Raw genomic sequence first — 24,949 nt, 5'->3', positions numbered from 1 at the left:
CATGTCCGCAGAATTTCAGTCATTCTGCAAGGCCAATGGTATTCAACATCTGACGTCCGCGCCGTTATCGCCACAGTCAGACGGTGCCGCTGAACGTTTGTTCAGGACTTTCAAGTCACAGATGTTGAAGTTGAACGAGTCGCATTATCGGGAGGACGCGTTATTGCTCTTTTGTCCTCGTATCGCTCTCAGGCCCGAGATAGTCGCTCGCCGGCTGAGTTGCTCCACGGTCGCCCTCATCGCACCTTGATGTCTTTGCTACATCCGCCGCATCAGGTTCCTGTGCAGCGGCAGACACCTGCTTTTGCCCCAGGCGACGTTGTCTACTACCGCAACTATCGAGGCTCACGGCGTTGGCTCGAAGGGCGCATTCTTCGCTGCCTCGGCCGCGCTATGTATCTGGTTTTGGGGGCCCCTGGTGAGGTGCGTCGGCATCTCAATCAGCTGCGCCTCTGTCGTCGCACGGGATCTGCCGCTCCCCGTCTGCTTTCAGCGACGGAGCCGTCCGGTCAGCGCCCTGGGGTCCCATCTACTGGCTCGCCTCAGCCCCAGGTGTTACCGACGCTGCCTTCCATTTTGCCCCACGGCGACGCGCCGCCGCCGCCGCCTGTTCTCCCGCCGGCGACGCCCGAAGTGGATGCGTCGCTGCAACCGCCGGGCGCCTCCCTGGGTCACGCGCCGCCGATCGCTTCCCGTGACTAGTTGCCCTCCGCCATGGAACTCTTGCCCGCTCCGGACCATTTGTCGTCTTCGCCCGTCGGGTGCCCCGGCCCGATGGAGGTCGACCCTTCGGCCCCACCTGTCTCTCTACGGGCGCATACACCGCATATTGGCGTGCACCCTGGAGCAGGTATCCAGGCGTTTCCTAGCTCCCCCCGGTCCGAATGGCAGGATGCGGGTGGCACAGCCTCGCCTGTTGTTAGGCTCCCCACCTCGTCGCATACGTCAACATGGGGTCCTCCCCACGGCGGGCGGAAGCCTTATGCCGCAACAGTCCGCCGATTTGCGGGGGAGGAATGTGGTGTCACCGCCAGACACCACACTTGCTAGGTGGTAGCCTTTAAATCGGCCACGGTCCGTTAGTATACGTCGGACCCGCGTGTCGCCACTATCAGTGATTGCAGATCGAGCGCCGCCACACGGCAGGTCTAGAGACACTTCCTAGCACTCGCCCCAGTTGTTCAACCGACTTTGTTAGCGATGGTTCACTGACAAAATACGCTGTCATTTGCCGAGACGATAGTTAGCATAGCCTTCAGCTACGTCATTTGCTACGACCTAGAAAGGTGCCATTACCAGTTACTATTGATACTGTAAAACATGTACCGTCAAGAGCGACGTTCACCATTTATGGAATAAAGTTAAGTATTCCACTAGCTGCGTCAGTTTTTTCTAAGTCTAATTTCCTTGTCCTGTTCCAGACCTCACGCCAACCTGCGTGAGCTAAAACGCGTGCCTTTTGGCTTCCTCTAGTAGTACAGGGTTGGCTCTCTTGCAAACCCACAACAGAATTTCTTGGTAACACTCAGTTTCTCTCCGTGCCTGGGTTAACATTTCTTCCGTCACCGTTTCTACAGCACCCTATACAGGGTGTATTATAATTAATGGCGAAAATTCATACAGTTGAATGGACACGATACTATAAGCAAAGAAGTCTCAGTAAACATGGGATCGGAAATGCATACCTTAAGAGCTAGGAGAGATTTCTCATCTTCGATACTGTGAAGCAAATCTCTTCTACTGCAAGCTCATTGCTTTCCACATTTTGGGAAGCGGTAGTATGGACCAAAAGAATAAAAAATGTCCAGCAAACATTTTCTCTACAATGCATACCTTATAAGTTATGAGCAATTGTTCATTAGAAGAGTTGTGTTTCGAAGTATCAGAGATGAGCACTTTCTCATAGCTCTTAAGGTATGCATTTTAGAGTACATGTTTACTGGACATTTTTTATTGTTTTGGTCCATACTACTACTTCCCAAAATGTAGAAAGCAAAGAGCTTGCAGTAGAAGAGATTTGCTTCACAGTATCGAAGATGAAAAATTGCTCCTAGCTCTTAAGGTATGCATTTTCGACCCTATGTTTACTGAGACTTTTTTGCGTATAGTATCGTGTACTTTCAACTATATGCGTTTACGCCATTAATTATCATAAACCCTGTATACGCGCCGTACGAGTTTGTACCGGGTGATGAAAAAGTCGGTATAAATTTGAAAACTTGACAAACCACGGAATAATGTAGATAGAGAGGAAAAATTGACGGCCGGCCGCGGTGGTCTCGCGGTTCTAGGCGCGCAGTTCGGAACCGCGCGACTGCTACGGTCGCAGGTTCGAATCCTGCCTCGGGCATGGATGTGTGTGATGTCCTTAGGTTAGTTAGGTTTAAGTAGTTCTAGGGGACTGGTGACCACAGCTCTTAAGTCCCATAGTGCTCAGAGCCATTTTTGTAAAATTGACACACATGCTTGGAATGACATGGGGTTTTATTAGAACCAAAGTGCAGGATGGCGCTCCATCCCATATTGCTAGACGCGTGAAAAATCTTGCTCGCGTCGTTTGGTGATGGTCGTGTGCTCAGCCGCCACTTTCGTCACGCTTGGCCTCCCAGGTCCCCAGACTTCAGTCCGTGCGGTTATTGGCTTTGGGGTTACCTGAAGTCGCAAGTGTATCGTGATCGACCGACATCTCTAGGGATGCTGAAAGACAACATCCGACGCCAATGCCTCACCATAACTCCGGTCATGCTTTACAGTGCTGTTCACAACATTATTCCTCGACTACTGCTATTGTTGAGGAATGATGGTGGACATATTGAGCATTTCCTGTAAAGAACATCATCTTTGCTTTGTCTTACTTTGTTATGCTAATTATTGTTATTCTGATCAGATGAAGCGCCATTTGTCGGACATTTTTTGAAAGTTTGTATTTTTTGGTTCTAATGAAACCCCATGTCATTCCAAGCATTTGTGTCAATTTGTACCTCTCTATCTACATTATTCCGTGATTTATTCAGTTTTCAAATTTATACTGACTTTTTGATCACCCGGTACATAATGAAGTGATGAACTGAACACATTATCTTAAAGTAGCCCCAGGAAAGGGTCAAGAATGGTTACGTCTGGTTAAGGTGGTGGCCATGATGTTGGACCATCTCTGCTGGTCCATCTGTACAGAAATGTTTCAGTCAAGAACTGGCAAAGAAATAGTACCCAGTGTGGCGGTGCACCATCTTGTTCAAACAGTACCCATGGCTGAATCTCCCGCAACGAAGATGAAAAGTAAAGTTCCAACATGTCCAGGTAAATTACAGTCGTAGTGGTAGCTTAGTGATAAAGGACGGTCCAGTTATTGTGCTGAGCATTGAGCCACTCCGTACATTCATTTTCGGATCGTTCCTTGCCTGCTGTACCGCAAGAAATTGTTCTACGACCCCCATATTGAGAAATCATGCCTGTTTACTTTCCCGAGGAAATGAAAAGTCGCTCCATCGGTAAAACAAAATTTATTAAGGTAGTCATTGTCTTAGTATGTTCGTTCAGGCATGTTCCGAGAATACTCAGCACGCCTGGGTCTATCATCTAGCAGCAAAATTTGCTGGAGTTACAATTTGTATGTATGGAAATGTAGCGTAAAGTATTCACCACAGCTCTCTGAGGTGTGCCCGTTTCTGTAGAAACGCGATTGAGCGGACGATTTGGATGGGATTCGGTTAATGATAAGGGGACATACAATTCAAGGTTTATTTCCCCAAAACAATTAATTGTAATTAATTACGCTGTGGCTTACAAATTACAGTGACACAAACAAATCAAGCTGCTTACAATATGAGGTAACAAAAATGTTATATGCCACAAGTGAACAGAAGAACTTATTTGTGTCGTTTGAATCGCTGCCAAACAAAACTGTTTACAATTTGATACATTAACAAATAATCATTGTACATTAAACTACATACTTTCACCTAATACAGTTAAATTTTATAATGTGAAGTACAAATGTATAATTTACAATTAAATTTTCAGTCGAAGTTACTCCTTCCTATACCTTCTTTAAAAAGAGTGATAAAATTTCCAAAAGGTATCTCAATTAAAAAAATGCCCTAAAACCCTTAACACAACACGTACATGACTAGCTCAAATAATAAATATATGTACGGCAAGGCCCAACATTTACTTCCTTACAGAAAGTTTGCTGATTTCAACAGCGCAGACCATATTCAAACTGTAGCCAACATGGGCCGCTTGCAGGTGAAAACATGTTACGACTGCGGCAGCGGGCAAACTTACATAGGTAATAAAAGAACACAGGCCACCTCGCAATCTTACCAAAATCAGTTAACACGAAGGAGGAAGAGGGGGGGAGGGGGGGAGGAAACATAATAAATACCATACGCAAGTGCACTTGCCAAACCTACTACTAAAAATACAGTATAAAAGGATCTCAATTAATGACAAAATCCGGGATAGGCTCGGCAATATTGCACCTGAGCGCTAGTAGCCAAAATAGGGTTGACAGATACCAAGGCCTGGCATCATCTTAGGGCTAACTGGCAATAACAAGCAAAGGGCAATGCCCAAGAATTTAAATAGAATTAAGTACACACGAGGCTAAAATCAATTGCTAGCACCTTGGACATCGTCTTAGGCCTAATTGACACTACAAATAAATAAAGGTAAAGGAACAGACAAATGACAATGACCAGCAATTTAAATAAAATAAGTAAGCACAAGGCTAAAAGGAATTGCTAGCAACATAACAAGCACACACAGAAATATCAGACTGCTGCCACATCACAAACGGAACAGGCGCGCGCGCAGTCCCCTGCAAGCCAGAAAACCAATAACACACACTGCAGTAACCGAGCCAGCCTGACCACAGTAATTTCGACTCAGAATCAGGGCGCGTGAGCACACAGGGTCCACGCAAAAATACACTGCCAAATAATTCCCACCAACAGATACGGCTGCCCCCCGGGCGGGAAAACGGGGGCGACGACCGGGTACACACCAGCAGAAAACTACTCGACACATAGACTCCGGACAAAACGGAATCACGCAGAAAATATAAACAACAGCTGAAGTAAGGTGAAACGAACCCCACCACGCAGACCGGACAGAGCAAACACACAGAAAGCCTGCCCTGCAGTCCTTACAACTCCCGGGTGCGGAAACCCAAGCGATATCGTGGCACCCTTTTCAGAGGCGGAGAACCTCGAGCGATCTCGTGCGGGGATCAATCAGTTGTCCAATACAGCACGTCACCAACACGCCACACCGCTCAACGGCCAAATCGACGAGGCCCGCCAACAACGGGACCACACCTCCGTGCCGTGGCTCGGTGCGAATCCAACTGCCGAGCCGAGCGCGCGCGGCCCCCCGCGAAAAACGCTCCAGAGGGCAGCAGCCGCCTCAGCGCCTGCGCAGGCCGAACGAGACGGAAACAGAAATACAAGTCGCTATCGGTAGTGCCGGATACGCAACTCGCCAGAGAAATGGCACAGCGATGTATCTGTTTCTGTGCGCTGCCATTTCTCTTTTCAGCAGCACTTCCAGTCTTCACATTCTCATACCATCCTTTCATGCTCTTCACATCTACCGGCTCTCGACCACAGGCCCTTCGGAACTGTCGCTGAACTGACATGGGCGTCCGTGTTTCATGAAATCATAAAACAATGCTCTATTATTTGCATTGGCGCTGTTGTGACAGCAGCACACCTAAATTCAGCTGCCTGTAACAAGAGAGAGGGAAAAGAAATCAGATGCTGTCGGAGCATATGTAGAGGTACAACAATCAAAATTTCGTTTGCAAAACCCACGTAGACGTGTGTAAGTATATCCATATATTTACAGCTCTGTCTAGCATAGTTTCTTATAAACACTTTTTTCATCACGGAAAGACTTTATTCCCCCCCCCCCCCCCTCCCGCTATATTATGTGAACATGGCTTTGCTACTTACGATTTTCAGGTACGACCTGTCCCTCTGTGGACAGTGGGTGATTGCAGCCTATGTACCTTCGAAAAGTGGCTGATATGAGCTCTGTCGTGCTCTGGTTGGTTACGACATTTTATTTCGTAATGCGTGGGTATACTGTGCCTAAATAATACCTATGCACAATGAGAGGTACTTACACACTATGAAGAGCATACTTGTTGCTGGTGGTCACACCATCCTGCTGCCAACGGCAACAACGCTGGTAAGGAGAAATGTTTCCCTTACAGAGAGTGAACATTAGAATATCAGTTCGCCATTCGCCTACTCCTAGAATAACAATATGCCAATCTCCAACTGAAATGAGAAAGATTTCTTTTACATCTTACCTGAACCACTAGCATTTTAAGAGCAAAACTTTGAGAAATCACTGTGCTATTAACAATAACACAAAATATTACTTAAGCTATGCATCATGGTATGCGCCCTCCTCAGAGTACAATTATTTCATTACTTGTAATGTATAAGTGGGCGCATTTTTAAGAAATGGTTTATCTATTGCCAAATAAGCAAATAAGCTGATATGAAGAAACTATGCCCTATAGTGCCCAGTAATGATCGACATAACTCAATAATAAACGCAAACAGACTAACACAATAACTCAAAAGCACAATTTACAGTATCATCGCGACGTAATAAATATGGGCATAGGATGAATAATTGATCACAGTGAACACGAAAAATCATTTATAGGATCCCAGTAAGGATAATGTCCATGGTTTATCAAGATGAGCTGGAAAACATATCGAAAATCACTCTGTTCGTGATTAGTTCTGAATCAATGGGAAGATACATTTTTGTCGAACATATACAGCGCCTCTTGGAGCAGGATCTGTGTAGAAACTTATCTCTTAGTTGAAAGTACCATGCAAAGAACTGGAATACACAATTTTCTAATAGGGGTTGCTATATGAGGAGTGAAAGATTATTCATAGGTCAGAAAATGTATCAGTTGTTGGGGATGAGTTCGCATATAGCTACAAAAGTTAGTGTTATCATTTTGTAGTAAATATCAAATAAATGACAGAGAAAAATTTAAATGAAAGAAAGTTTGAGATCTGCACGCTGTGTAAACTCTCAAAGCAAGCGGACAGAATAATGCATGGGTTCTTAGCAAAGCAACAGACAGAGACGTGGCAAGTAAATTTGGTATGCACACAACATGTGAACCAAAACGCGTAATCTACACTCCTGGAAATTGAAATAAGAACACCGTGAATTCATTGTCCCAGGAAGGGGAAACTTTATTGACACATTCCTGGGGTCAGATACATCACATGATCACACTGACAGAACCACAGGCACATAGATACAGGCAACAGAGCATGCACAATGTCGGTACTAGTACAGTGTATATCCACCTTTCGCAGCAATGCAGGCTGCTATTCTCCCATGGAGACGATCGTAGAGATGCTGGATGTAGTCCTGTGGAACGGCTTGCCATGCAATTTCCACCTGGCGCCTCAGTTGGACCAGCGTTCGTGCTGGACGTGTAGACCGCGTGAGACGACGCTTCATCCAGTCCCAAACATGCTCAATGGGGGACAGATCCGGAGATCTTGCTGGCTAGGGTAGTTGACTTACACCTTCTAGAGCACGTTGGGTGGCACGGGATACATGCGGACGTGCATTGTCCTGTTGGAACAGCAAGTTCCCTTGCCGGTCTAGGAATGGTAGAACGATGGGTTCGATGATGGTTTGGATGTACCGTGCACTATTCAGTGTCCCCTCGACGATCACCAGTGGTGTACGGCCAGTGTAGGAGATCGCTCCCCACACCATGATGCCGGGTGTTAGCCCTGTGTGCCTCGGTCGTATGCAGTCCTGATTGTGGCGCTCACCTGCACGGCGCCAAACACGCATACGACCATCATTGGCACCAAGGCAGAAGCGACTCTCATCGCTGAAGACGACACGTCTCCATTCGTCCCTCCATTCACGCCTGTCGCGACACCACTGGAGGCGGGCTGCACGATGTTGGGGCGTGAGCGGAAGACGGCCTAACGGTGTGCGGGACCGTAGCTTAGCTTCATCGAGACGGTTGCGAATGGTGCTCGCCGATACCCCAGGAGCAACAGTGTCCCTAATTTGCTGGGAAGTGGCGGTGCGGTCCCCTACGGCACTGCGTAGGATCCTATGGTCTTGGCGTGCATCCGTGCGTCGCTGCGGTCCGGTCTCAGGTCGACGGGCACGTGCACCTTCCGCCGACCACTGGCGACAACATCGATGAACTGTGGAGACCTCACGCCCCACGTGTTGAGCAATTCGGCGGTACGTCCACCCGGCCTCCCGAATGCTCACTATACGCCCTCGCTCAAAGTCCGTCAACTGCACATACGGTTCACGTCCACGCTGTCGCGGCATGCTACCAGTGTTAAAGACTGCGATGGAGCTCCGTATGCCACGGCAAACTGGCTGACACTGACGGCGGCGGTGCACAAATGCTGCGCAGCTAGCGCCATTCGACGGCCAACACCGCGGTTCCTGGTGTGTCCGCTGTGCCGTGCGTGTGATCATTGCTTGTACAGCCCTCTCGCAGTGTCCGGAGCAAGTATGGTGGGTCTGACACACCGGTGTCAATGTGTTCTTTTTTCCATTTCCAGGAGTGTATATAAAACACCTAATACTTTCTGCATCTAATACATACTCCGTAATCCAGTGCGTGGCGGAGGGCACCCTGTACCGTTATTAATCATTTCCTTTCCTGTTCTACTCGCAAACAGAGCGAGGGAAAATCCACTATCTATATATCCCCGCACGAGCCCTGATTTATCTTCGTGACCCGTACGTGAAATATACATCGGTGGCAGTAGAATCGTTCTGCAGTCAGCTTCAAATGCTGGTTCTTTAAATTTTCTCAGTGGTGTTCTTCGAAAAGAACGTCATCTTCGCTCGGGGATTCCCATTTGAGTTCCTGAAGCATCTCCGTAGTAATACCTACCGCTAACAAATTTAGCAGCCCCCTCGGAATTGCTTCGATATTTTCCTTTAATCCGATCTAGAGAGTAATGGAAGACTGATGTAGTTGAATGAACTACTCTTCGGATTAAATGAGTTCGGATTCTGTAGCAAGGGTCGAAGCTACAGTCTCGGAAGACGAAGAACTGGTAACATGTAGAGCTTGTTTCAGCTCGCACCAGACATAACAACTTCTCTACTTAAATCATTGAAAATGCAAGCAAGTAACACAAATACTTCACAAACAGCAAACGAGTTCACTTTACGAATAAGCTATACCTACATTTCACTCCATTAATTTAAACTGCCTCACTAAATCTGCTAGATAGTGCACATACACCATTCCTCCAAGAATAGGAGAATAGTAGAGGGAGGAACCGGAGCAGAAAAGTAATTCGAAAAGCTGCTAGTGCAAGCCAGCGAACCGACTAAGATGTTAACTGGCTGAAGTGCCCAAACGACAAGTGACCAAACATCGCAGAGAGAACTCTGTAAAGATACTGACGACCTGAAATCGATATTGGTTTAGTATTACCTTTGTAAAACTTATGCAAACACTAGATCGCGCCATTAAATGAAAAGACATTGAAAAGTGCAAGTGGCCTCTTAACAGGGAACTTTGAAATGTTAACAGTGAGATTTTAAGAGTAGTTGAAAATGCAGTGCACTTGCTCCTCAGACGGCATCGATAACACATCTTATGCTCCAAGACTTGGCCAGTGGGAAGGAGATCCCACGAGTCCTAAATGCTTTCTTCGTGCGGTGTGATATGCTTCATCCCATTGCTGGACTGAAACCTCTCATGTGTTATTCATAATTGATTTAAAGTCGTTACTATCTTAATTCCGTTCTCATCCGTTAATCAAATATTTAAATCTTATAAGTAACGCCAGTGATTGTCAGTATTAAGCCATCTACTTCTACATGAATTTCTTCTGTTTCCTAATGTCTGCTGTGCATGTAATGTTCTCTGTAGTTTGGTTGGGTCTGTGACGAAACAGGCTGGGCTTAGACGCACAGGTCAGTGACTTGGTGTCCGATCCGACCCCACGTGGATTTGCGGCTCGCCTGTCAGAGGAGAGAGCGACGGGGTGAAACGAAGTGACCACCCGTGGCAGGTACCGCATGGCAGCCCAGACATATTTTAGCACGACATATTTCAGCACGGCTGACAAGAAATTGCATTAATTCAATTTTTTGCATAATACACACTTGCCAATATTGGGTCCAGGCCTACATTCAAAGAAGTCGTATAAAGTACTGCGACGCACACCTGCGTCCACACAGAACTTTCGATTTTTACAATCGGTGCCGTCCTGCCAAAAACACATATCAAACGAAATTTATTTTGTGTCGAAGAGTTGCCTTCCGAGAACGCTGTGTGAGGGGAAGTCAGTAACAGATAGTGGAGTTCTGTGTGAAACGACACAGCTGCATTGTGGGCAGGAATTTCTTCTATTTGTGAAGAGATGGGCCGACTTTCTAACATCCTTTTACATGGGGGTGAACAACCTCTTGGCTAAAAAGTTGTAAGGGTGTTCTTCACTGGTTAATCTTTAAAAAACAGCAGAGAAGCGGAAGTCAGAATACCAATGTCCGAAACATGTGGATGGCTGGAATAGAAAACTTAGACGAAGAATGTGTAAAGACAGTGCATTCCCCGAAAGTCGATAATATTTTTTTCCTTTTGAGCATTACCTTGTCATAGTACGTATGTATCATTTATTTCAACTATTCTTTATTTGTTAATAAGTCACATTGTTTCTTCAATCATTTTGCTACTGTTTTATATTTTATATTGTACGAATATGAATGCTCTGGTTTTATGTGCTTTGTAAATCTTTGGTTAGGCTAAGAGAAGTACTGTGTCAGAGAGAGAGAACGACTATCGATAGAGAGCGTGCGAGTTGTGTGGTATCGTGGTCGGTTCGCGGGTGAAAAACGTTGAAAAGTTCGCCGTGAAAGACGGTGATACGCGGAGGAACAATTAATTACAGTACGTCCGCTGTGTTAATAGGAGATCGGGCATTATTAAGTGAACAGTAAAACCTGAAAAGTATATCGAATGTTTGCGGTGACGATTTTACATACTGTGTGAACTTGTGACAATTAGCCGTGAACAGAGACCATTGTCGTGTGGAGACACTAACTGTTAGAATTGCGTGAAAGTGGAACAAACCAAAAATGTTAAGTAAAAGAACAGTGATGTGATTTGATCAAGAAACATTTATTATATCATCCAAACTGTCTTAAAGACGACGACGTAAATTGAACTGATGTTTAACGGACTGTTATAAATGATACACACATGTGACTGTTTTCCTGTGGCAACACGGTGAAAGAACTGCGCGAAGTGTTGGCATAAACCGGCTATATATCGTAAACACTAAAGACATTGCATAATTCCTACCTACCAGCACCGCGCGATTAATAAACTTTTAATAATAAAACGCCGCGCGCGTAACGACAACGCACACACTGGAACTATATTCATCGCGGCAGTGCTGCCAGCTGATTCGACTGCAGCGGAGACGTGGACCACCGCCTCAACTGGAATGTTAATGAAGCAGGAGGATCCATCATTATCTTCACGCCACGAACCAGGATTAACTCCACACATCGTCCGTTCGGACCACCGCTAACGTCATCGCACTGCCTGCAGCAACAGTTAAGACATTAAAAGAAAATTATTACGCTCTCTCTCATTTCAAAATTAAAGATAATTGCAGTTAAATTATCTATTTTAAAAAGACTGTCATTTTGTTTAGTTCCAATGAGTATTCTTTCCATTATTTCGTCTTGTTAACAGTGTTGAAAACCCGCCAAATTAAAGTTCAATTAATAATTTTCTTTCAAAATTCGTCTCAGAAATTTTGCTGCTCATCATAATTTTATTTTAATGTTTGTGTGTAACTTATTTTTATGGGAGTACATATTTTATTTTTTTGTGCAGTAAAATTAGCTACCATAAAATTACGTATATTACCAGCTGATGCTGTCCGCCATTACTGGTTGAAAACTGACCAATAGTATTTTTGCACCTGTCAGCTTCAAAACAAACTTACGTATTTCGTGGGCATCTAGCAGATGTGCGATGTCTATGTAGGCCCCTACAATAATTTTTTTGAAACTTCCTGGCAGATTAAAACTGTGTTGCCGACCGAGACTCGAACTCGGGACCTTTGCTTTTCGCGGGCAATTGCTCTACCAACTAAGCTACCCAATCACGACTCACGCCCCATCCTCACAGCTTTACTTCTGCCAGTACCTCGTCTCCTACCTTCCACACTTTACAAAAGCTCTCCTGCGAACCTTGCAGAACTAGCACTCCTGAAAGAAAGGATATTACGAGTTCGAGTCTCGGTCTGGCACACAGTTTTAATCTGCCAGGAAGTTTCAGATCAGCGCACACTCCGCTGCAGAGTGAAAATCTCATGTGTGTGATGTCCTTAGGTTAGTTAGGTTTAAGTAGTTCTGAGTTTTAGGGGACTGATGACCTCAGATGTTAAGTCCCATAATGCTCAGAGCCATTTGAACCAACTATGGGACTTAACATCTGGGGACGTCAGTCCCCTAGACTTAGAACTACTTAAATCTAACTAACCTAAGGACGTCACACAAATCCATGCCCGAAGCAGGATTCGAACCTGCGGCCGAAGCAGCAGCGCGGTTCCGGACTGAAGCGCCTAGAACCGCTTGGCCACAGCGGCCGGCTGAGTCGCAAATGACAGACAAAAAACGCAGGTGTCTCCCTGTGTATAAGAAAGGTAAGAGAAACGCCTCACAAAATTACAGACCAGTATTCTTAATATCGGTTCGCTGTAAATCATTTCAAGTATATTCTAAGTTCGAATATATTTTCTCAAAACAGAGAAGCTTCTGCCCGGAAATCAGCACAGATTTAGAAATCATCACTCGTCCGAAACTCGGTTTGCCCTTTTCTCTTGATGTCCTGCAAACCATGGGTGAAGGGCTGCAGGCAGATTCCATAATCCTAGATTTCCGGAAAGTGCTTGCACATGTTTCCAATGCAGATTGTTAACCAAGGTTTCCAGATATGTGAGTGGCTCTAAGACTTCTGAAGTAAGAGAACCCTGTATGTTATCTTCGATGGCGAGTGCTCATTAGAGACAAGGGTATAGTCAGGTGTACCTCAGGGAAGTGTGATAGGATCGCTCTTATTCTATATGTAGATAAACTATCTGAGGGGCAGGGCGAGCAACTGTGTGCAGTTATTTGCTGACTGCGCTGTAGAGTACGGGAGAGATTCGTCCTTGAGTGACTGTAGGAGAATTCAGGATGATTTAGATAGAATTTCTATTTGGTGTGCTGAATGGCAACCTGCTCTAAATATAGAAGGCAAATGAGTACAAAAACCAATTGTTCATTTTCGCTACTGTAATACAAATCTCCTCTATTCAACAAGTGCTCATGGCTCTTAATGTATGGACTTTATAGCCCATGTTTACTGGACATAATTTTTTTGTTTTAGTCGACATTGTCACCTCTAAAAGTACTCTGCCATACAGTTTTAGTATCAACAGTGTTGTGTTCCATTGTCAGACGTAACTGAATAGCTTTCGACTCTTACGTTTCCAGTACAGGTACCCTTCAATCAAACTGATAGATTTATCCTTCTCCATCTTCCTAGAAAGTTTGTAACATCATGACAGAATTACTCTGTATATACGTACAACGAAGAGCGAAAGAAAATGGTACACGTTCCTAATATCGCGTAGGGTCCCGCGAGCACGTGGAAATGCCGCAACACGACGTGGCATGGACTCGAATAATGTCTGAAGTAGTGCTGGAGGGAACTGGCATCATGAACCCTGCAGTGCTGTCCATAAATCCGTAAGAGTACGAGAGAGTGTAGATATCTTCTGAACAGCGCGTTACAAGGCATCCCAGATATGCTCAATAATGTCTGGGGAGTTTGATAGCTAGCGGAGTTGTTTGAATTCAGAAATGTGTTCCTGGAGCCACTCTGCAGCAATTCTAGACATGTGAGGTTTCGCATTGTCCTACTGGAATTGCCCAAGTCCGTCGGAATGCACAATGGATATGAATGGATACAGATGATCAAACAAGGTGCTTATGTACCTGTCACCTGTCAGAGTCGCATCTAGGTGTATCAGGGGTCCCATATCACTCCAGCTGCACACGCTCCACACCATTACAGAGCATCCATCAGCTTGCAGGGTCCATGGTTTCATGGGGTCGTCTCCATACCTGTACACGTTCATCCGCTCCATACGATTTGAAACGAGACTCGTCCGACCAGGCAACATGTTTCCAGTCAAGAAGAGTCCAATGTCAGTGACGGCGGGCCCAGGGCGGGGGGGGGGGGGGGGGGGGGGGAGGGGGAGGTGCGTAAAGCCTTGTGTCGTGCAGTCATCAAGGGTACTCGAGTGGGCCTTCGGCTCCGAAAGTCCATGTCGATTATCTTTCGTTAAATGGTTGGGACGCAGACATTTGTTACATGGTCCAGCAGTGAAATCTGCAGCAATTTGCGGAAGTGTTGCACTTCTGTCACGTTGCACGATTCTCTTCAGTCGTCGTTGGTCCCGTTCATGCAGGATCTTTTCCCGGCCGCAGCGATGTCAGATGATTTGATGTTTTACCGGATTCCTGATATCCACGATAAGCTCGTGAAATGGTGGAACGATAAAATCCCCACTTCAGCGCTGCCTCGGAGATGCCGTGTCCCATCGCTCGTGCGCCGAATGTAACACCATTTCCAAACTTACTTAAATCTTGATAACCTTTGATTGTAGCAGCAGTAACCAATCTAAAACGGAGCCAGACGCTTGTAGTCTTACATAGGCGTTGCCAACCGCAGGGCCCTAGTCCGCCTGTTTACATATCTCTGTATTTGAATATGCATGCCTATAGCAGTTTGTTTCGCGGTTCAGTGTTCATTTACAGGCGCCTATAACTTTGCCGTTATGCAGCGTCGTTGGATGACGTTTACGGACATGGGTTCCCATGTAAAACTTGATATACTGAGTCCCCTCTACAACCTCTAGAAGTGTGTATCATAAATTGTGAAACACTCCGTAGTTTTGGGAGTATTATGTCCTGTAAGCTCATGGGACAGTTGAAAGCAAGAGCCCTGCGTAGCGTTCTCTTAAACGAAACGCTGCAGACGAACGTACGACAGGGCGCTGACGAGAGCGGTGTTAAACTCCTGTACTGGCCCTGCTGTCGGCACCAGCGCGCCGACCGGCCGGTTATCGGGCGCATCTTAATGAGCCCGCCTGTGTCTCAGGCGGCTACCGGCTGGCTCCAGCGCGGCTACCGGCCGCGCCCACGCTCCGTGGCCAGCGGTCACGCCGCACTCCTCTCCTCAAAAGACACGCGGCTCCAGCTCACAGGGCGACCGGCCGGAGCCCCCTGCATCGTTCCAAAACATCGGCGATCAAATACACTACTTGCCATTAAAATTGCTACACCAAGAAGAAATGCAGATGATAAACGGGTATTCATTGGACAAATATACTATACTAGAACTGACATGTGACTACATTTTCACGCAATTTGGGTGCATAGATCCTCAGAAATCAATACCCAGAACAACCACCTCTGGCCGTAATAACGGCCTTGATACGCCTGCGCATTGAGTCAAACAGAGCTTGGATGGCGTGTACAGGTACAGCTGCCCATGCAGCTTCAACACGGTACCACAGTTCATCAAGAGTAGTGACTGGCGTATTGTGACGAGCCAGTTGCTCGGCCACCATTGACCAGAGGTCTTCAATTCGTGAGAGATCTGGAGAATGTGCTGGCCAGGGCAGCAGTCGAACATTTTCTGTATGCAGAAAGGCCCGTACAGGACCTGCAACATGCGGTCGTCCATTATCCTGCTGAAATGTAGGGTTTCGCAGAGATCGAATGAATGGTAGAGCCACGGGTCGTAACACATCTCAAATGTAACGTCCACTGTTCAAAGTGACGTCAATGTGAACAAGAGGTGGCCAAGATGTGCAACCAATGGCACCCCATACCATCACGCCGGGTGATACGCCAGTATGGCGATGACAGATACACGCTTCCAATGTGCATTCACCGCGATGTCGCCAAACACGGATGCGACCATCATGATGCTGTAAACAGAACCTGGACTGATTCGAAAAACTGACGTTATGCCATTCGTGCACCCAGGTTCTTCATTGAGTACACCATCGCACGCGCTCCTGTCTGTGATGCAGCGTCAAGGGTAAGCTCAGCCATGGTCCCCGAGCTGATACTCCATGCTGCTGCAAACGTCGTCGAACTGTTCGTGCAGATGGTTGTTGTGTTGCAAACGTCCCCATCTGTTGACTCAACAATCGAGACGTGGCTGCACGATCCGTTACAGCCATGCGCATAAGATGTCTGTCATCTCGACTGCTACTGATACGAGGCCGTTGGGAACCAGGACGGCGTTCCGTATTACCCTCCTGAACCCACCGATTCCATATTCTGCTAACAGTCATTGGATCTCGACCAACGCGAGCAGCAATGTCGCGATACGTTAAACCGCAATCGCGGTAGGCTACATTCCGACCTTTATCAAAGTCTGAAACGTGATGGTACGCATTTCTCCTCCTTACACGACGTATCACAACAACGTTTCACCAGGCAACGCCGGTCAACTGCTGTTTCTGTATGAGGTATCGATTGGAAACTTTCCTCATGTCAGCACGTTCTAGGTGTCGCCACCGACGCCAAACTTGTGTGAATGCTCTGAAAAGCTAATCATTTGCATATCACAGCATCTTCTTCCTCTCGGTTAAATTTCGCGTCAGTAACACGTCATCTTAGTGGAGAAATTTCTCTAGTTATTATTTCTCCTTCTTGTAACTATGTTAGCCTGCCATTGTGGCCGTGCGGTTCTGGCGCTTCAGTTTGGAACCTCGCGACCGCTACGGTCGCAGGTTCGAATCCTGCCTCGGGCATGGATGTATGTGATGTCCTTAGATTAGTTAGGTTTAAGTAGTTCTAAGTTATTTGGGAATGTTGACCTCAAATGTTACGTCCCATAGTGCTCAGAACCATTTGAACCATTTGTTGTTGTTGTTATGGTCTTCAGTCCAGAGACTGGTTTGATGCAGCTCTCCATGCTACTCTATCCTGTGCAAGCTTCATCATCTCCCAGCACCTACCGCAACCTACATGCTTCTGAATCTGTTTAGTGTATTCATCTCTTGGTCTTCCTCTACGATTTTTACCCTCCACACTACCCTCCAATACTAAATTGGTGATCCGTTGATGCCTCAGAATATGCCCTACCAACCGATCCCTTCTTCTAGTCAAGTTGTCCCACAAATTTCTCTTCTCTCCAATTCTATTCAATACCTACTCATTACTTATGTTATCTACCCATCTAATCTTCAGTATTCTTCTGTAGCACCACATTTCGAAAGCTTCTATTCTCTTTTTGTCCAAACTATTTATCGTCCACGTTTCACATCCATACATGGCTACACTCCATACAAATACTTTCAGAAACGACTTCCTGACACTTAAATCTATACTCATTTATTTTCTTCAGAAACGCTGTCCGTACCATTGCCAGTCTACATTTTATTTCTTCTCTACCTCGACCATCATCAGTTATTTTGCTCCTCAAATAGCAAAACTCATTTACTACTCTAAGCGTCTCATTTCCTAATCTAATTCCCGCAGTATCACCCGATGTAATTCGACTACATTCCATTTGTAACTATGTTAAAGTATCAATCCATGAGATAGATTTCTGGAGTTCTTGAGATGGCTAAAGTGAGTAACGATTCTCTTCGTAGTGAGTACTTGTTTTGTGAGGAGAATTATATTTAACATGACTAATTTTTATTTTTGTTTATTTGTTGGCTACTGCCGCCTAGTTACTAAGAAGGTCGCATTTTCACAATATGAAACTGTACGTGTACAGAATGTAAAACTTGTTTCATACTTCTTATTTGTAATAAGGATTAATAATATTCGAACTTTAATTACTTATAGACTTAAAAGTAATTAAGGAATAAAAATCCTAAAATTAACGATTTATTAATAGAAGATAGAAAGTTAGAAAAATGGAAAGAGGTTGGTTGGTTGATTAGGGGGATGGGAGCAGATAGCGTGGTTATCAGTACCACCGGATTAGAGAAGGAAGTTGGCCGTGCCGTTTCAAAGGAACAGTCCCGGTATTCGCCTGAAGCAATTTAGGGAAATCGCGGAATATATATATATATATATATATATATATATATATATATATATATATATATATATATATATATATATATATATATATCAGGATGGCCGGACGCGGGTTTGAACCGCCGTCTTCTCGAATGCGAGTCTAGTATGTTAACCACTGCGCCACCTTGCTCGGTATGGAAAGAGGTTATGACATACTATGACTTTATGACATATTACAAATTCGTAAAATTTTTCTAAAATAACAAGAATCTTGCATTTAAGAAGGAGAAAATAAAGGTAATAGGAAAGTACAAATATTTGTATCATAGATCCCATTACTTACCTATCTCGGTTGTCAGGGACCGGCAAGTCATCGAGATTGTCACATTCGAGGTAACGAAAAAACGTATCTTTAATACGCATTTGATAAATGTATGTGTACAGACGTGTGTTGTATTAATATTATATTAAATTTGTTGCAGGTTGTATGTGCTTTACACAGGGCTTAAACAGTATGTTATTTGCGCTCTTTTGTTTCCTTATTTCTACATGTTTTGTGCATGGTGTCTGTGTTGTCTGCAAGATAAAACGTTGTCTAAGTCCGATAACCAATTGCATCATTTTCGTTACAGTTATTATTTTACCTGAGCTTAATTAACAGTTATATCATTTAAACCATACGTATTACTCAAGACATTTCTACAGATATAGAAATGACAGTTGATCCATTTCTGTGTTCCTTAATTTGGTTATATCCTACATCTAGATCTGTGTATTAATCTCATTGTTTGGATCTGTTTCTGCACATAAGTCTCTTTCTGTGTTTGTGTCATTCCAAATATCCTGTTCCCTTGTTTGTTTGTTCATATTTGTGTATGTCTCGGTTTGTATAATTCGCGTAACGTATGTGAACATTATCGGAAATGTCATTCAGTATGTTCCAGTAGTAGAATTTGTCCTATGTTGCCATACTCAGTTCGGGGTTGTAAATGTATGAGTCTGTCGTAGATTAAGGCTACATGTTCAGGAGTTCCCAGTTCTCTGCAAGTGCACTCGGGTGTGCGCCTGAGACCAAATCGATGGAGGTGTTTTGGGTATAGACCATGACCCCTGAAGAAATGTACCACGTCACGTGTGGGATCTATATGTTTTAGCCTTCTTCGTTTCTTGACGTCGGGGAAAAAGGTGTGGACGCGACGCACCTTTTATGTCGAATCCTATTTTCTCTGCCACGCACTATTTCGCCAATGGTTTAGGTGGCACCTTAAGAGGTGGCATGAGACCCCTCCCATATTTCTGTTTTACGATTTTCGTCTCTAATTGCACGCGGTGAAAAGTTGCTATTCCTTCACACGCGTACTTCCCACGCAGCGTCTCTCGTCACCCAGGTGGTCCGGTGACAGGCGGGCTTTGCGGATCTCGAGAGGGTTAAGCCGACGAGTGTGAGGGAGTCGAGTGAATGCTTTCCAGACGCCGACATTGTCAAGAGACACGCCCACAGGGGCCTGAAGTAGCGGCTGGGCTAGAGGTTCCGTTACTTCGCAGAAACTTAGCGAAAACACTTTCTGGCGGGCTACCAGCGAGGCGTGGGAATGACTTGTGTACCCAGGCAGTTGTGGCGGGAAAATTCCCGCGCTTTCTGCAAAATAGTAACTGTGATTGGCTTGCTCAGGGCATAGCTCCGTGGCGTAGCAAAATCAGCGCAGAAATGGGCGCCAAGAATCTCCATTGGTGGAATGGTAGTGCTCCGGCAATAGAGTGGAATTTTCCGCCGGTTTTGGAGTTGCTGATTGGAACGTTTAACCACGGCCACTGTCGTGGGGTCGGGAATGTTGTGTGTTCGGCCTGTACGGGTGCACTTGTGGGTAGTCGTCTCTCGCCTTTCGGTGGAAGTAGGTTACAAGACTGTGCTCTCGCTGCTCGGGTCAGCCTGCCTTCCGTGGGCTGCCTAATATACTTTTATTTAATTGTAACTGTTTGACGAAGTTGCTGAAGTTTCGACTTCAACGTAACTTTCCGTGTACAGTTGGCAATTGAGCGTTCTGTGTACAAGAGGCCTATGTTGTCTGTCTTGAGCAGTTTTGGCTAATGTTGACTGTATTGGAGTTACTGGGTGACTTCACTTATTAAAATCAATCACTGTACCATCAGTGATTGTGTGGCGAGCTTTCTTCGTCTCCCTCAGAGGCGCATTTGCATTGCTAGGAAGTCTTTAGTCTGGAACAACCAGGACAGGATAATTTGTTTCGGGCTATACTCGCGACGTTATCATCACCACGACGGGCCGTCGAAGCAACCAGCCATCGCCTCCGGTACGCCAAATCGTGTCCTTGCAGTTAAGAAGACAGATTGGTAATGTATGTCCGCAGCACCGGCAGACAGGGATTTTCCTAGGTGATAATCAGAGCTCAGCAGAGCGCGCCTGTTCGTCTTTTTCTAACTTTGTTCTGTCTTGGGTAGTAGCAATTAATGTTGGGTTGGCTATGTGTTTTCTCTTAAGATTTGAGTTGCAAGGAATTGGCTCCACATACCACTTCGTCATAATCCTCACACTCTAGTTTAGGCACAACTTCACATTCACAGCGATTGTTTGAGTATCCAATTTGAGCCAATTTGATGTATTGTAAATGTTTCATGTGTTTTTGTTTATTATTTTGTGTTTAGTCTTAATAAATCATATTGTTATTTTGGACAGAACTTTCATTCTGTTAATCTGTAGAGCAACCCTATCATTCCTCACTATGTTAATGAAACCTTCGTTTATTTAACTTATTTATCAAATTAAATTATTGCAGGTGCCAAACTCTCTTCTACTCCACTGGCAGGGTTGATTAGAGTCAGTTCGCGTATTTTTTTTAATCCTTGTGCAACAGCAAAAGTCGGAGTTAGAATAGGGGGGGCTTAGAGCATCATTTACATATGTAAATTCTAGAAGAATTTAGTGTTAAATACACTGCTAGCCCCGGCACCTCGCAACCTTTCTGTGATGCCCTCTCCTATCATTTCAAATACTTTGTCGTGTCTGCCTTTCTTCAACCAGTACGCTGTTGCTCTTTGACGGATGGTGATGTCAATGAGGCACACTATCACCATGCATAGTACAGTACATCTGCCGATGTCGTGCCGAAGACCCCCGAAATCCTGAGAAGAACACTTCTTTGGCCACGTCTCACAATGATTTTATGTGTTGCAACCCACTGTCCATGCTCCCAGGCGCTCGCTGTAAAGCATGCTACAGATTCGAATAGTGTAATACGATATGTAGGTACTATCTTTGTAGAATTTAATCTTGCTAATGTGTGTATTATTTTCATTGCTTTGTCGGTTCTAAGTCTGATATGTTCAATGAACTTCAATTTGTCCTCAATGTGTAGTCCTAGATATTTTGTCACTCTTTTGCGTTGCAGGGTTGTGTTATGTGGCTTTGTGTTCACCTTTCAGTAGTATGTACACTGTTTTATTAGCTGTAATTGTTAGTTTACTGTTGTTACACCATTCATGACTGATGCAACTGTCACACAAGGCACATAAGAGAAGACGTTCGCCTGATACCTTTATTCTTCTGTGCTCTCGTCTTAAACAACAGGTACCAAACACAATTGTAATTGTCAATCCCTTGCTATTATAATTGCTGTTGATTAGATGACAAAGCGTCTCTCAGTTACATTTTAGGATTATTGCAGTTCTGTCCACGGCGACTTCAGAGTAGTTATGATTTGTATATTTACAGCGTGTACCTAAAAGAGCGGATTATCAGACCAATTCTTGAGCGCCTTTTCTACGAGATGATGAAACATACGGGTTCGTGGCGCTCGCGGTATTTCACAAACATGAGGTGGCCGTTAGCATGCTGCACGCCCTGGTAAACGGAGAGAGTGGCACCATTGCACTCACGCAACTAGTGACTGGCATTCAATCTATACAACTTAAAAACGTTTACGTTTAGATACTGGAATTAAAATTTGCATTATATCAGTTACCGAGATAATCAGGTGGGATTGATTAATACCTTCTACAATGAAGCGCCCAAGAAACTGGTATAGGCATGCCTATTCATATACAGGGATATGTAAACAGGCAGAATACGGCGCTACGGTCGGCAACACCTACATAAGACAAAAAGGGCCTGGCGCAGATGTTTGATCGGTTACTGCTGCTACAATGACAGGTTATCAAGATGTAAGTGAGTTTGAATGTGGTGTAATAGCCGGCGCACGAGCGATGGGACACAGCATCTCCGAGGTAGCGACAGAAGTGGGGATTTTCTCGTACGACCATTTCAAGAGCGTGCCGGTAAAACATCTAATCTCCGACGTGGCTGTGGCCGGGAAAAGATCCTGCAAGAACGGGGCCAACGACGACTGAAGAGAATCGTTCAACGTGACAGAAGTGCAACCCTTCCCCAAATTGCTGCAGATTTCAGTGCTGGGACATCAACATGTGTCAGCGTGCGAACCATTTAACGAAACATCATTGATATGGGCTTTCGGAGCCGAAGGCCCACTCGTGTGACCTTGATGACTTCATGACACAAAGCTTTACGCCTGGCCTGGGCCCGTCAGCACCGATATTGGACTGTTGATGGCTGAAAACATGTTGCCTGGTCGGACGAGTCTCGTTTCAAATTGTGTCGAACGGATGGACAGTCTCATGAACCCATGGACCCTGCATGTCAGCAGGGGTCACTTCAAACTAGTAGAGGCTTTGTAATGGTGTGGAGCGTGTGCAGTTGGAGTGATAAGGGACCCCTGTGGCGCCTAGATACGACTCTGACAGGTGACACGTACGTAAGCGTTCTGTCTGATCACCTGCATCAGTTCAAGTCCATTGTGCATTCCAACGGACTTGGGCAATTCCAGCAGGACAATGTGACACCCCACACGACCAGAACTGCTGCAGAGTGGCTCCAGGAACACTCTTCTGAGTTTAAATGTTTCCGCCGGCCAGCAAACTCCCCAGACGTGAATATTACATCTGTGACGCCTTGTAACGTCCTGTTCAGAAGAGATCTCCGTCCCCTCGTGCTCTTGCAGATTTATCGACATCCCTGAAGGATTCATAGTGTCAGTTGCCTCCAGCACTACTACAGGCATTAGTCGAGTCCATGCCACGTCGTGTTGCGGAACTTGCGAGTGCTGGCGGAGGCCCTACACGATATTAGGCAGGTGTACCAGTTCCTTTGGCTCTTCAGTGTATAATCCTCAATCGTGTACACTAAGTTCCAGTACGAACAGCTTCTACGATAGTATGCTGCAAGGTGGATATTTTTCAGCGTGGACGTTAAGGACTCGAAGGCTACTTTCATTTGCTGCACCATTGCAGAAAATCAAATGCGCCATATCACTTGAGTAGCAGGGTTCCAATGCCACCACGTGAAGACAACGGTAAAGAAATGTAATGAAGCATTCATGGATACAAAGTATAACAACAGTCAACATTAAAGTGAAGTAATTTATGTGTTTAGATAGGACGCCATGAATCAAACCCAGAGCTAGAAGTAATTTACTGTACAATCACTCACACGTCACAACTGAAGCTACAGTATATCGCAGCTCGAGCCACAAAACTGATTGCATACTGCTTAATGCAGAAAGACATTAAAACACTTTTTGACCCGTCTTATTGAGTGCCAACATGAATTGTAAGCATCCTGTAGTTTCGCTGCCTATCCCGCGGCAGTATCGATAGTCGTCTCCCCGGATAGTGCAGAGCAAGATTGTCGAAAGTGGTGGTTCAGCTTTCCTATAGCGTGTCACGTGCAGTGCCGACGTTGCAGCTGCAGAAATGCGATCTGCAGTAATTTGATGAATTAAAGAAAGGTCTTATCAAGAAAGTTGTGTATGTCACGTTAACAGATCGTTATTAGTGAGTCAGATGAGCGTTAAAATTTCCGTAACCGTGTATCGTGTTTTTGGACAACAACCACTCGTGTCGCGACGGTTGCGGGACAAATGCAAATGACTCTGAGCACTATGGGACTTAACATCTATGGTCATCAGTCCCCTAGAACTTAGAACTACTTAAACCTAACTAACCTATGGACATCACACAACACCTAGTCATCACGAGGCAGAGAACATCCCTGACCTCGCCGGGAATCGAACCCGGGAACCCGGGTGCGGGAAGCGAGAACGCTACCGCACGACCACGAGCTGCGGACACGGGACAGATGACGTGGACTTGATTACATCTGTGTGAAGTGAAGTGAAGAGAAACGTATAACAATATAACCAATATGACTAAATATTGCGAGCATAGATACTTTTGATTCGGATATCGGACCGCTAAATCTTTAGACAAGCACGTCGCTTTCTATCGTGCTTTCCCTCATGAGAAGAATTGGTAATGCTGCCAGAATAGATTGTAAGAACTGAGCCATGCGCTTAAACTTATTTTACGTATTTGTCCTGTAAGTAGTTGAACTGAATGATTAACAGTTTGATAACAGACTTCAGTATCATTAAAACAGGCTGCGTTGCTGAGTGCCAATTAATGACTAAGCCAATTACACTATAATTTCAATTGTGAACAGTGCAGCCTAACTATCAGACTTCATGGTACAATAAATTACGATCTCTGACAATGGTTAGGGATTTCCGTTGTGAAATTGCCTCTACAACTCGTTTTCAGTTAATTAACGTTGTAGGATTTTAACCTTAGCTGACAGTGAGAGCAGCAATAGGACAACTGCTGCGGGGAATGAAGTACGTGGAATTTATATTCGCGCTCGTAAAATATCCCATCCACGTGTCTCTGTTTGAAGCAACTTTCCGCAGCAATCACATGAGTGGGTGAGAGAGAGCATTAGTTATTTTAATTGCTCTTACTGGCAACT

The sequence above is a fragment of the Schistocerca piceifrons genome, chromosome 5 (assembly GCF_021461385.2).
Source record: "Schistocerca piceifrons isolate TAMUIC-IGC-003096 chromosome 5, iqSchPice1.1, whole genome shotgun sequence".
NCBI lineage: Eukaryota > Metazoa > Arthropoda > Insecta > Orthoptera > Acrididae > Schistocerca > Schistocerca piceifrons.
The sequence above is the reverse complement of the archived record's forward strand: the minus strand, read 5'-3'. Positions refer to the sequence as shown.